This window comes from Saccoglossus kowalevskii, chromosome 14, assembly GCF_978046115.1.
Source record: "Saccoglossus kowalevskii chromosome 14, keSacKowa6.1, whole genome shotgun sequence".
Taxonomy (NCBI): Eukaryota; Metazoa; Hemichordata; class Enteropneusta; family Harrimaniidae; genus Saccoglossus; species Saccoglossus kowalevskii.
Genome location: NC_140654.1, coordinates 19480955 through 19494702, shown reverse-complemented (window position 1 = coordinate 19494702; position 13748 = coordinate 19480955). Strand labels below are relative to the sequence as shown.

At 35.5% G+C, this 13748-nt stretch overlaps 1 long non-coding RNA gene across 1 annotated transcript; it reads left to right on the top strand.

The window, feature by feature from the left end:
• Positions 1 to 9332: 9332 nt before the first annotated feature.
• On the top strand, positions 9333 to 9881 carry LOC146734531 (uncharacterized). The gene is made up of 3 exons (XR_014931621.1): positions 9333 to 9373; positions 9491 to 9565; positions 9647 to 9881. It is a non-coding gene; the product is annotated as an uncharacterized LOC146734531 (long non-coding RNA).
• Positions 9882 to 13748: the final 3867 nt, after the last annotated feature.

The following is a 13748-nucleotide window of genomic DNA, read 5'->3' as shown; positions in this document are numbered from 1 at the left end:
CAAATCAGCCCATCAATTTTTAATGATATGTTTCGATCATAAAATGTCAAAATCGAAGACAAATATTGGTTTCGCGCCGAGAAGTATGGTAAATAAAATTTCAATCACCCCAAAATCAAAAACGACAAATATCTGGGTAAAGGTATGAACATTTTTTGCGAAAATGTGTCGTTGCAAGTAAAATAGATGAATTAAAGAACTACTCGCCAGCTAAAATATGACCTTATGCAGATATCCTGATTAAAAAAATTATGTGAAAAAGCACGAATTCTAGAATAAACAACTAAGTTGCAAAAAATACATAATACTGACGATGTCAAAAATAGTGGCCGGCTGCGTACTGAATACGTGACAATGCATTGCCCATACCCGCAACGCGCCTTTGCCAGGGAAGGAGGCCAATTCACACCTAATACAATGACCGTTTCCAGACTGGAGATAGAGGGACTGTGGACTGGACAATGAATTGAAAAAAATATCTCAAGTATTGCCAGAGAGGGTGCACTTAAAATACGCGTTGGCTATATACCATCTGCCAGGATGTAGTTGTGAGACTATGTCAGAATATATATGGCTAGAGAAGATGTGACTCGTGCAGTTTGAGTGTGTTTAATGCCCATATGAGTTGCTTTGCTCATATTGTAATGACGGCATTTGAAAAAGTCTACAGCTAAATCTGCTGTTGGATTTCCCAAGTTAGTAGTTGATAGTTGTGGGGATCCGGTATTCGACCATCTCCAATATGACACGGGAAATGTAAGCTGACGTGAAAATTGGACACTACATGAACTGAATGAGCAAGGGAGAACTATCCCTAATTAAGCTTGTAGTAAAACATATCAGACATAATCATATTAATTAACAATCATAACTATTCTTTATTGTATTGGGTTTTTCTCTTCTTGTTTATTTGTTATTGTTTCGTGCGAGTTTGTGTATTATTATCGGAGTGTTTTTTTATGATGAAATATGTAATAATTGTGACTGATGCAAGAATTGAATTTCATCTCATTCAATGTGCGGGGATTACAAGGATATAAAAACGAATGAAAATGTTTAGCTGGATTAGGAACTTTAAAGCTAATATTCTTCTTCTTCAAGAAACGCACAGTCTAGGAACAAATTATCATTTGTGGTGTTCACAGATGAAAGGTAATGTGATATTTTCTAATGGGACGAGGGGTCAAGGGGTGTAATAATAATTATTAGAAATATATAACCGAGGTGAATAGTGTTATTAGGGGTTCTGAAAATCGTTTACTAATCCGTCAGATAACCACTGGTTAATAATTTTTTTATTATAAATACATATGATATGAATTACGAATTTGATCATTGTAATTTTTTAAACATCGTTAACAAAAATTTACACAAAATTAATATTACGCCTGATACTCAAATAATTTGGGGAGGTGACCATAATTATGCATTGGATATTGTTTTCAATCGTAAAGGTGGCAAATCAAGAGTATGGCGGCGAACATTAGATTGGTATAAGAAACAAATGGTGACATTTAGCCTCGTTGATATCTGGCATATCCAAATCCAAACTCTTGTTGCTTTACATTGAGTCGTTACAGACCCCTCACACAGAGTAGAATCGATTATTTTTGGTTATTGCTATCTTCCATGTTATTCACTACAATAACTCTATTGGGCAATAACTCTATCCATTTTCATTAAAAATCAAAACGAGGGCCCTTCATATTGGAAATTTAACTTTATGAAAGCGAGTATATCAAACAAATGACACACATTTTCCTAATAGGTTACAAGAATAAAACAATCTGAGAAATCCGCTTTTTATTTAGAATTCAATGAAATTTCGTATACGGGATCTTACGATTACCCATTCAAAGAAAAGAGCTGCAGAAAAAAGAAAGACGATTCAGAAAATAAATATTAAAATACTAGCCTTGGAATTGGAATTTAATTCGAATCCATCGGAACAGCTGTTAGATAGGCTGGTAGGAAAAAGAAAATCACGAGAAGAAGAATATGACTATATAACTGAAGGGTGTATAATTAGGTCGATAGCCGATTGCCACGAAATGGGTGGGGGTCAAAATATGTTCTTGACCTAGAAAAGGCTAACCAGACTAAAATTCAGATAAATAATTTTATTGATAGATCAGGAAATATAAAACATATGCAAAAGAATATTTTATCAGAGATCAGGAAATTTGATTCAAAATTGTTCCGATCAAAAGTTGTGACTGATAATACAAACATTGATAAATTGTTGAACCCCTATGAGGCTTCTCCATTTAAAAGATTCCGACAACAATCTTTTTGAAGGTCCAACGATGATCTTAGTACCAAATTTTGCAAAACATTTTGGGCTTTGGTGGGTCCCTGTGTGGTGAAAGCATTTAATTATGGGTATGGGATGGGTAAATTATCAATTACACAAAGATAGGCAGTGATATCACTACCCCTTAAAACAGAAAGGACCTCAGATTTATTAAAAATTGACGCCCCGTTTTGCCCTCCCTTATTTCTGAACTCCAGTCTGCCTTTGTTAAATGTATACTGACTGTGTACGTCAAATAAACGATCTTATGAACTACACAAAAGACAGTAATATACCTGGAATTTTATTTTGCATTGATTTTGAAAAGGCATTTGACTCTTTGGAATGGCAATATATTTTTTTGTTCTAAAGAAATATAATTTTGGGGGAATCATTAAATTATTGTTTCTACTATGATATTTCAAGTTGTGTAATGAACAAAGGCTTTTCAACTGGGTACTTTAACATGAATCGAGATGTAAGACAAGCTGACCATTTATTCTTCGCTTTGTTTATTACAAGTTTAGAATCATTGCTAAATTCTATACACGCGAAAGTAATAAAATAATTGGTATTCAGATTGGTCCAAATCAAGTGAAATACACTGCTTATGAAGATGATCTCACCATATTTGTTCGAGACTTGGTGTCTGCTACTATTTAGCTCTTTTAGAACTGTATCAGGGCTGAAGGTAAAACGGAAACAATGTGGATAGATAGCTGGAGACACCGAACGACAAACCTTTATAATTTAAATGGTGTTCAATCTGTGTTAACATTGTCGGTATATATTTTTCATATAACGTTGATCATGCGACTTAAAAAAATCTCCAACTAAATATTGAAAATTATATTTGATCCATGCTTAAAACAACTGGAAATTATACTTCCAAAAGGTGTGAATTGTCTTAAATTCAAGTTGATTTGCGTCCTAGTGTAAAATCAATCCCTTGAACTAATAACAATTGTTTCTCCATGTAATTGATCTTTTCTTAGTTTAATAAATTAATTTTACCTGCATCTATGTCTCATACGTATGATTTATCATTTTCCAATCTCCGAAATGAACAAATTTGCAAACATGGATTCATGCAAATTAGCGACAGGTCTTTTGTTCCAATTTTGGTGATTTGTTTATTTCAATATTTAGTGAGACACGAATAATAAATAAAAAGTGTGTTACAGTTTTTTTCAACCGTTCATCTAGTGATAACAAAACAATGTTCTAATTTGCATGAACACACTGAAACTGTTTTTGACGGCTTGATCTGAAGCAAAACGTTGCCATACATCACCCAGTATTACTGACTATTTTAACATGGCAAGCTGATCTACATTTCTAACAAATTGTAATTTTATTGGTCCGCATGAAGAACAATCATTCCTGAAAATGGATTTTACAAACGTCCATTAATAGCCGTTGTGGCTGTAAATGAAATATCATTGCACTTAGTCAAAACTAACACATAAATATATCCACCAGCACCAACAATTACATGGCCGAATTAGGATTAGGATTAGAATTGCACGTGTACATTATTGTTTTGAGTATTTGATAGGAGAAAATCGACATTAACCAATTACAGTCAATGTTATACATTTTGTTCAGGCCACAATGTAATCAATGCTTTGTGAAACATTTTTAAGACAACAATAAAATAAGACAGAAATTATTTTTAATCTATCAAATATTAGTGTATTTTAACCCACATACATTACGAATGACTACTGTGTGATCGAACATGGCTTGAGGTCTGTGAGTGTCAACCTTTCCAGGAGGGGAAAAAACAACAGTGACTTTTAATGTTCGGATCGATATTAGTTCATCGACATGATCGGTCGACCCAGTAAGACGGCCACCATAACAGCAGCAGCACTCGCGGAATCTAGAAGCGCGCGTATTAGATGGATTTTATTTGGCACAATAAGTAAATATTTATCGCAAAAATTAAAATAAACGATAAAGAAATAAACGATGAAATCGATTGTGTCGCATTATCTTGTTTGATTGACACTTGATATTGATGAGTATTCATCAAATTATCAACAACTGTCCATTGCTGTAGAGTTATTGCAGAATATATTATTGCATAATATCAAGTTCAAATGGGTTTTTAACTGCAACATACTATTACTCATGTTTTATTCCAACCAGAAGGAGCTATAAATAACCCATGCGTTTATTTCTCAAATATTTATTATATGGTAGGTTCCATTGGTGGTTCTGCAACGGCAAATGGCTTAGAATTATTGGTGATATACACTAACAATCAATTATATCAAGCCGATCTTGAATTTCAATCAATAGTTGGTCCATTAACCCCTGACGTACCCTTGATTGATGTTGATATGTCGCCAAAGGGGTGGCTAATTGGTGTAACAGATGCATATGAATTGGTACATATGGAATCGCTAGAAAGTGGAGTATGGTCAAGACCTATTTCCGGAAGTGCTAGCGTCATAAGTGTATGTGTGGGTTCACCGAATGACGAAATATTTGGAATAACTGAAAATAACGAATTGAAAGTGCGAACAGACGTCAACTCATCATGGGCAATTGTACTAGATGGATACCAAGAACAGATCATAAAAATAATATTTAGTTCCGAACTACTCGGAATTACGTTAAATACTTTACTTTATCTCACCGAATCTGGATTATGGGTGAATACTGGGGTTGATTTTGGTGACTATATCATTACAGATTTGACTGTGATTGGCAGAGGTGATTTGTATCCAGCGGGAGTGCATTCAGGCATAATAGCTATTTGTTATACTGGAGTACAAAGTGGCGGAAGTGAAGGTGTGTTGTTATTAAATTGTTGTTTCCATACATGCTTTGTATCTTGTAGTTGTTTAATGACATTGACATTAACTCAATGTGCAATATTGTTCAATGTTGTTGTCAGGTAGTAGAAAATGCTGACTTACGCTGACTTTGTAATATCTCTGTTATTACAATATGTATTATTGTCATTAATATGTTACTCTGTTAGGGTCTTAAATCTAGCATATGGTAATACTTTATAATTTTAAGTTTTAATCAATCCCAATGATTGGAAATGAGAGGCATAAACCTAATTGTTTTTATTACGCAATATTTCATGTTGTTCTAGAGTCTCGTCTAAATCAAGTTTCAAGGATTTCAGATTTTTGAATATTGTAGCTATTCTGCCAATAATAACTACATCGTGATCATTATTCATTGTGTTTACTTAGGTTCATATACACTTCTGGTTGGAATTGACAACAATTTATACATGCGTGATAAAAGTAACAATGAAATCCCTGTACAAGATTCCAGTGGGATTATAGATGTTATGGTGATGACAGATGGTTCATTGCTCGCTGTGGATACAAGTAACGAGCTGGTGCGGAAAATTACAATAAATACTCAGGGATGGCCTGAGAAAATACCAAACTCTTGTTGTGTGATTAGTGTAGACTGCATAAAAGATTACATTATTGGTGTTGGGATTGATAACCAGTTGTATATAAAAGAAACATTGAATGTTGAATGGAAAGGCCCAGTTCCAGAGAGTGGTTTTGTGACAAAGGTGATTGTACATATAGATGGACAAACTATTCTCGGAGTGAATACAAATGGTGCAGCAGTAGTAGTTACTGGTTCTACGCCTTTCTGGCAAGATGTAGGAACCGATTACGCAGTGAAAGATTTTACCCCAAAACAAGATGGTTGTAATGAGGCAATAACGGTCGACAATCCTACATTTCAAGCAATATGTCGCAGTGAAATACAGAATGCAGCTGAGGGAACTGGTCAGTATGCAGATAGATCAGTTATGTCGTCAGTTTTGATGATATAAATTATAAAACTAGAAATGTTTGCACATGATTTAGCATCATTACAACGTAAATCACATATTCGTTTTTATTATGTTATAGAAGTCTCCCACACTACATATCAAGCAAGTCACTATGCAACAGGAGAATTAGATCAACGCAATGTTATTGCTGTTGGCGCTGATGGTTATCTTTATACGGGAATCCCACTAGGTGGTCATGTTTACCAATACAGTGAACCAATACAGGGTTCATGTTGTGTGAAAGATGTGGCTAACCTACCTGATACCACACTAATTGGTGTTCAAGAAGACGGCAGTTTGTATGTGAAACCAAGTTTAGTGGACAGCGGCTGGATTAAAAGTACCACAGATAGTTGTTGTATTGTGAGTGTGGATGTAATGCCAGGTGGAGCAATAGTTGGAGTTGGAGTTGAAGAAGTGTTGCTCATAAGATCAAGTTTAAATGCTGAGTGGGATAAAACAATTTCTACTGACCTGTGCCTTGCAAAAATAACTGTATTGCCCAACAACCTTGGTATAATTGGGATTAGTGAAAATAGTTCACTCAGTATTTTTACATTTAATGATATGTGGAAGACTCTCGAAAACGACTTAACCGATTTATCTATCACTGACCTGGCTGTCGATAAGAATGGAAATTATGGCATTTTGATTCCTGGAATGTCAGAAGGGCCAGACGGGAATAAGATTCACATAATTAGTATGACTTATGCAGATTTTCTGCAAAAAGGTATGTTCTTATCATATGATTAAGATCACTCTATTTTGCCATAGAATGGATCAAACTTAAAGTGCCTGTGCAATGCCCACCCTCACGTTTCCCATTTTAGATCTGTGTCCCACTGAAATGGGTAGTTATTGATTTTTTTGCTGAAAATGATTACTCGTATCCAAGTAAATTTGGGATATTTTTCGTGTTGTAGCCACGCCCACCTATCGTGAAACGGTCGACTGTTTCCGGATTTCCGACTCTCGCCGAAAGTGCGCCACCAAATGACAAAATGTGAGGGGAAGTCATACCCCTGAGCCGTAATAACACTGGTCGTTCAGTATACTTTTAAACGATATACATTTTTCGGTAGGCGTTTTTTCTTTTTTTTTTTGTCTATTTTATTTTTTTGAGAGAGAGAGTTTTTAGATGTTGTGTTGTGGGCAGTTGCAGTGAAACGTATAGCCATAGTGTATGTATTCACACGTTTCTAATCGATCCGAAAGTGCGACATCACTTAACCTTAGATTCATTTTTTTTGAGAAAAACTGTCCTCGTTCATAAAAAAAAACGACTAGGTTTAAATAGAAACGCCGACAACGTAAACCTGGCGCAACACTTTTGAAAGAAATAGATTCCGGACCAGCCCATGATCACCGAGGCGGATTTCAGAAGAGAGAGAGACGTCCGGCAAGTGTTTCAAATCAGTTGACTTTTTTTGCGATCCTGGTTATCGTTTTATAGAGACCATTTAGTTCCTGTTAAGTAAAAGGTAGCAATAATTTTGACAGTGACACGAAAACGAAGCGTCGGACAAACAGGAAATTACACAGCCCTTACACACTGCTAACTGTTTTCATTTTCGAAGGCTAAAAGTTTCTGAATTGTTTGGTGATTGGTGTTGAATGTCGAATTCACACCTCTGTTCTTTTTTACCTCCATGCTTGCAGCTTGATCTGCGTAATAATTTATGAAATAAGAATCCGGGCTTGGTCAATGTATTTCACCAAATAAAGTTTTAATACGATGTTATAATTATGACAATCACGCCATGGATCACGCTAACTCGAATCCACTCTGAATTTATCTGTATGTGTGTCGATCTCGATTATTTTTGTTATCCAATTAAACGCCGCTTTTAACGCACTTGCCCTCGCCGTGACCCGAGGCGTTCACCTATTTCAACAAAATGTCAATTTATTTCCACGCGGCTGTCATTTATTTAGTAACTGTGATTTGTCGTTTTTTTAATTATTTTATAGTGATCACTATAGTCTAATGTTTAGAATTTCAAAATATGTTCTTTTTTATTTTAATTTTGAAAGTTTTACTCAGACGATCGATGAAATAAAACAGTGTAGTGACGTGCCTAGTAACCTGCTAAATAACGAGATAATTCCGACGTCAAATTCTATTTTGTCCAGCAACAGTGTACAAACGTGCGCCGGTGTCGGTGACGATCACGGTGACCAACTACACCAGAACGGACATATTTCGCATCTAACTCAACCTCATGCAACAACAATTGATACTATGTGTTCATTATGGTCCATTCTTCCTCGACGAACAAGTACATAAGTGACAATATAGTCAAAGACGAGAAAACTGCACAAGAAATTTGCCTTATTTACACGTATCGGCAATGCAAGCTGCCATGCGACTTCCCCTTCTGACGTCACAAGGGGAATTTATGTATACAAATGAGAAGCTAATGAGGAGCCTCGTTTTAAAATACACAAAATTAAAGTTGCCGTAGACTGAGTTTAAAACACATTTTTTCACTTTAAAAAAATAATTCATGCTTAGAAACATAAAAATTAATAATATTTATGTACCAATTGATAATTTTAGGCGTGAAAATAGCAGGCATTTCACAGGCACTTTAAGTAACAATAATTTAAATAAAATGTGACATATATGAACTAGTTTGTAGAATTCGGGAGCATTTGTCTATATAAAAATAGTGAGTGCAGAAAATATCCCCTTAAAGCGTAGGGGTCGTCCCCTGGAATCGAGTCCCAAGCGTGATTGGTACGAACGTATAAAACAAAATTACTTAATTGGGTTGTCCACTTTTAAAGTATTTTATATAAAAGAATGCATTCCTGAAAATGTATGACAATTAAATTTTTTGGTTGGCCGATCTACGAAGGTGAATGAGGTCCACTACATCAAGGAGCATTGTCATCACAGGGCTGTAGATTTTATGAGTATCACAATAATAACAACATTAATATCCGCTATGACAATAGTAGTGTAAATTAATGTTAAAATAGCCTGTGTAGGTAAATTTTTTATCAATATACACAGGCAAATGAAATATGTGACCTATGTAACGAAGTCAGTTTGTATAGAAAGTAGTAATACCTTCTCACAGTGATGAATGTCAAAACAATGAAGAATACACACTGATGAAAATTAACAGTGGTGATTTTAAGGCATTAAGATATATTTTTCAATTATTCATTTACAACTTCTTTGTTTGTTTTAGAAGCTACTTTGAATGTCACGAGTCGATTACAGTCTACCCAGACGGCACCCACTGGTAAGTTACTTTAACAAAAATCCCTTAATACTGTATTTAAGTTGGATACTTTGGATATAAATTATGTTATTATTAGTTGGATATAAATTATTTATTATTTGTTTTATTTTTATGCAGATTACAAAAAAATAACAACTGGTAGTGGTTTCATTGGTCAAGATAATTCAGGTATTGCCGGGAGCAGCGGATCAGGTATTGAATCATTAAAATATACTACACTAATGAGAATTTGTTAAAAGGCATTACGTAATTGTTGGCTAATCTCTTCCCAAGGTACAACAGCAAAGATTATAATACCACTGATTATAGCTATTATTCTGATTGGCGGGTTTGTTGGTGTTAGGTACACCAGAAAAAAACAAGAAGAAAGAAAAGAGGAAGTTACAAAAAAGAAATCTAGTGCATCAAAATCTATTCCGGGAAATCGACAAAGACCACCAGAAGGATCCAGAAACTCAAATGGAAAAAAATAAGTTGTTGGCTAATAAACTGTATATCGCAGATTGTATATAGTTACGAGCACCAATCTTGTATTATTTGATTGCCTATAATTTTAGGAAAGCACTGATGAAATAAAACTACACATTTGACATCCATCGATTAAGTTTAATATAAATGTGTTTATTTTTTTTAATTTCTCAATGCAGATTAAATGATTAAATGACAACAATTAAACATACCTCTTTAATATTCAATAACTTATATTACCTAGTTTTACCAAGTGCAAGTTATATATAACAAAAACAAAATATTAATAAAGAAATGAATATTTGATCTAATTATGTGCTGCTTCTTCTTCTTTTCCTTAAAAGGAGAGAACGTCTATTTTTTGGCTCCCGCAAAATAGCAATACTGCAGTTTATGATATGGATTCATTTATTCTTGTTGTACATTGATATTTATGAAGAAACCCTGATCACAGATAACGAACTAGTACTGTATTCACTGTAGAATTTGAATAGCTTTTTCTGGTGACTGTGGTGTGGGGTCTAGCGTTCACCACTGCAATCCAATGTGGCGGCCGACGTTGTGGTGGCATTTCCAAGGCGCTACAGTGAACGATGACGTCGAACGTATTACTGAATCAGTTAGCGCAGAAAATTTTGAAGCAGCATCAAGAATGAACAGGTCGGTGGTTGTTTTCCTAAAAAAATACGGATCTCGTGAATAAACTATGTGTTACAGGTGTTAATGTAAACAATGCCTTCATTCAACCCGAGCCGTTGATCAAACCTGTTTCAAAAGTTGTCTAATCCAATGTACCATTTTTCATACCATACTCTACAACTCAACAATACTTGTATGCATATGGGAAAGTTCTTACTTGTACATTCCGCTTCATACATTTTGGCTGCAAGAAAGCAAGTTTAAAGCATGTAAAATCATGATTTTGTCTCGAATATTCTTTAATGGCGTGATCCATATGTCTTACGAGGGCCGTGTCTACCCGATTTATATTTCAGCTAACGAAATTCAATGCTTTAATTGCAAAAGTACAGTCCACGTTCGGTGAAATTATCCCGCTGTATAGATTAATGATCAACCCCAAAACAACTAAGCGGTAACTGCCTCTGACACCCCGGTTGCCTTGGACACTAATGTAATGATCATATAAACAAAGGTAATACTGATGACGCAACAGATATCACGGCAAACACACTGAATTCCATTGAAATCAACCAATCGTCAATAGTCCCGAGTACTGGTCTAACAGATAATTTAATTGATAGCACTCCAAATACAGTTGTAGTCTTTTTACAACCCACACCCACAGAGCAACAATACACCTTCTAACCTATCAACGAATACTGCTTCAGTTGTTGAAGGCAGGGTACGACCCATTTCTTCACCAACAACATTAACACAAGCTTCCTACGAGTTGGATACCGGGCAGTCATCAGCACAAAATCAACCGAGCACAAGCCGATATTCTGCTACGCTACTCGATGGTCTACCCACAAGTAACAGATTTGAAGTTCTGGCTAATGGTCCAGATGATGAAAATGGTGTTGGCGATGACGACGATAATGATACTCAATCGATGGGCACTTGTGTTTCTAAAATGTCGCAGTTCAGCAAACAACCGTCCAGGGTAAATCCGTTTCTTTTTGCATGAGAAGTTGATTGCCTTTTTAGACGAAGTTAAATATTCTAATTAATAATCGAAAAATGTGCACATATAAAGGCGTTACCGCATTTACGCTAATCGGAAGACCTTTCCTCTAAATAGAAAACCATGTATCAAAACTGGCAACGAAACTGTTTAAACACTTAGTAAGCGGCTATATTCGTAGCCCAAATTTGCTTTAATTTTTGTCGATTTTGGAGGGATATCGAGTGCAGTTTGCCATTTAACTTGGACTGTATTAATGAGTCTCGGTGCACTGTGGTAGTAAATATTCATTGTTTTTGGCTCTTCCCCACTTAAGGACTCAATGGATTGAAAGACTGTTGTTTTCTTTTGGCGGGTCATTGGTGTAAACCAAATGACTGCCGTACTCGTGGTCCTCGCCGTTACGTAACATCGACCTAATTTCCATTGGAACACAGTCCCTCTATCACTAATAGAGGAACTGTGATTGGAAAGATTTCGCCAGGGTTGAGCGATACAGTATACCAGTACCATATATCCTGAGAATATGTTTGCTTATTTCTACACAAAGACGATTTATTCACTTGTCCAAGTATTCTTGTAGCAGCAACATATGACCCATCTATGCGAAACATGTTTGTCACAATGATTCTAACTTATGACTGTAATAAGACAGTATAGGCCTCTGATTTTTAAAACAAACGATCACCTCATCCTCTATTGTTCCCGGCCCAAGCTTTGAACTATTTAACATGATAATCGACGACATCATCTGCTTATATGAATGATTTTGATGATAAACTGATAATTTTGGCGCTGATCGATTAATTGTTTAATGACGTATAATGTTCAGGAAATACGGATAAAATTATAAATAATTTCACTGGTCGCTTTCAAAGTTGACTTTTTATCCCGAATATGATGGCTGCAACTTTAATTATTTGATCACGCAATTTTTAATTTTTAGTTTCTCAATCTTGACTGTAACGTGAAAATACAGCAGTCGAAATTTGCACAAACTATACAGCTGGACAATGTAGGAAGCAAAGCTACAATCTGATTTTAAGGGTATTGTAATGTTTGTATGGTAACAGTAAGGAATAGACGAGACATGGTGTTGTTCAGTTGACTACTAAACCGGAAGTAACGTTATATATTGATATTGATTACATAGGAAGTGTGGGTGGTTCATTGATATGTGATGTATCACAGATGATATTCAAGGGTAACGATGTATACGCATTTGTTTATAAAGCAAGATATTTAACTACATTAAATTCCTCCTTTAATTAAAATAAACGAACGACTCCAGGGTTGGTGATATCATCACATCAGGAACAGAATAAAAGTACATAAAGATATGTGATTCGAAAATGAATATAATGATAATATAATTGTTATGGAGTTATGGTGGTACATAAAGTATATATATAATTCTAAGCTAATTCAGGTATGGGTTCAGAATATACTATTCTGTCTCGGCAATACTTCAAGCCCAGAAATTATTATGTTCTGCCACATGACTGAAGTATTTCTAACTGTCTAACTAAGTATGATAATCCTCAAGGTATTTCAGAGGATGACGATCTCTAGTAGGGTATCGTTTCACAGATTCCTTTTGAACCGGAGATGCAGGATTATTGATATCCAAGGGTAAGTGTTGATTTCATGGTCAATTTTATGGCGGGGAATTCTCTTAAAATGCGAAGAATCGCGAGTTATAGTACGCGTGCCTCTTTTGGCGGATATCATACTGCCTTTCCTTTGAATGACTTGGATCAGCAATGAATGGAGTCTCGAGTTTTCCTTTTACCGCATTGTTAAAGAGTATTGTATCGCCTTCCTGAATTTCAGATGTAACCGTATTGCATCGATTGTCAGCATACTCCTTTATTTTCTGTTTGGCCTTTCTGTCTTGGTATCTGATTTTATGACTAAGACTTGAGTTATAATACGTTGGTAATTTTATTCTCATTGGTCGTTGAAATATTTCAGTGGCGGGACTTTGACCTGTCGTGCAGAGACGTGTGGATCGATAATTACGTAGAAATGTGTATATTTCTTGTTTCCACGATTTTCCTTCTGCGTGTGCCGTGCGTAGCGCTTTCTCCAGGGTTCTCATGAAGCGTTCGGATTCGCCATTCACTTTGGGCCAATGCGGTGTGATTCGGCGATGATGAAACCCTAGGTGATCCGCGAATTGTCTAAACTCGTGGCTTTTAAATCGAGGTCCGTTGAAGGACGTTACATTTTTCGGAATTACATATTCGGAAAATATTTTGT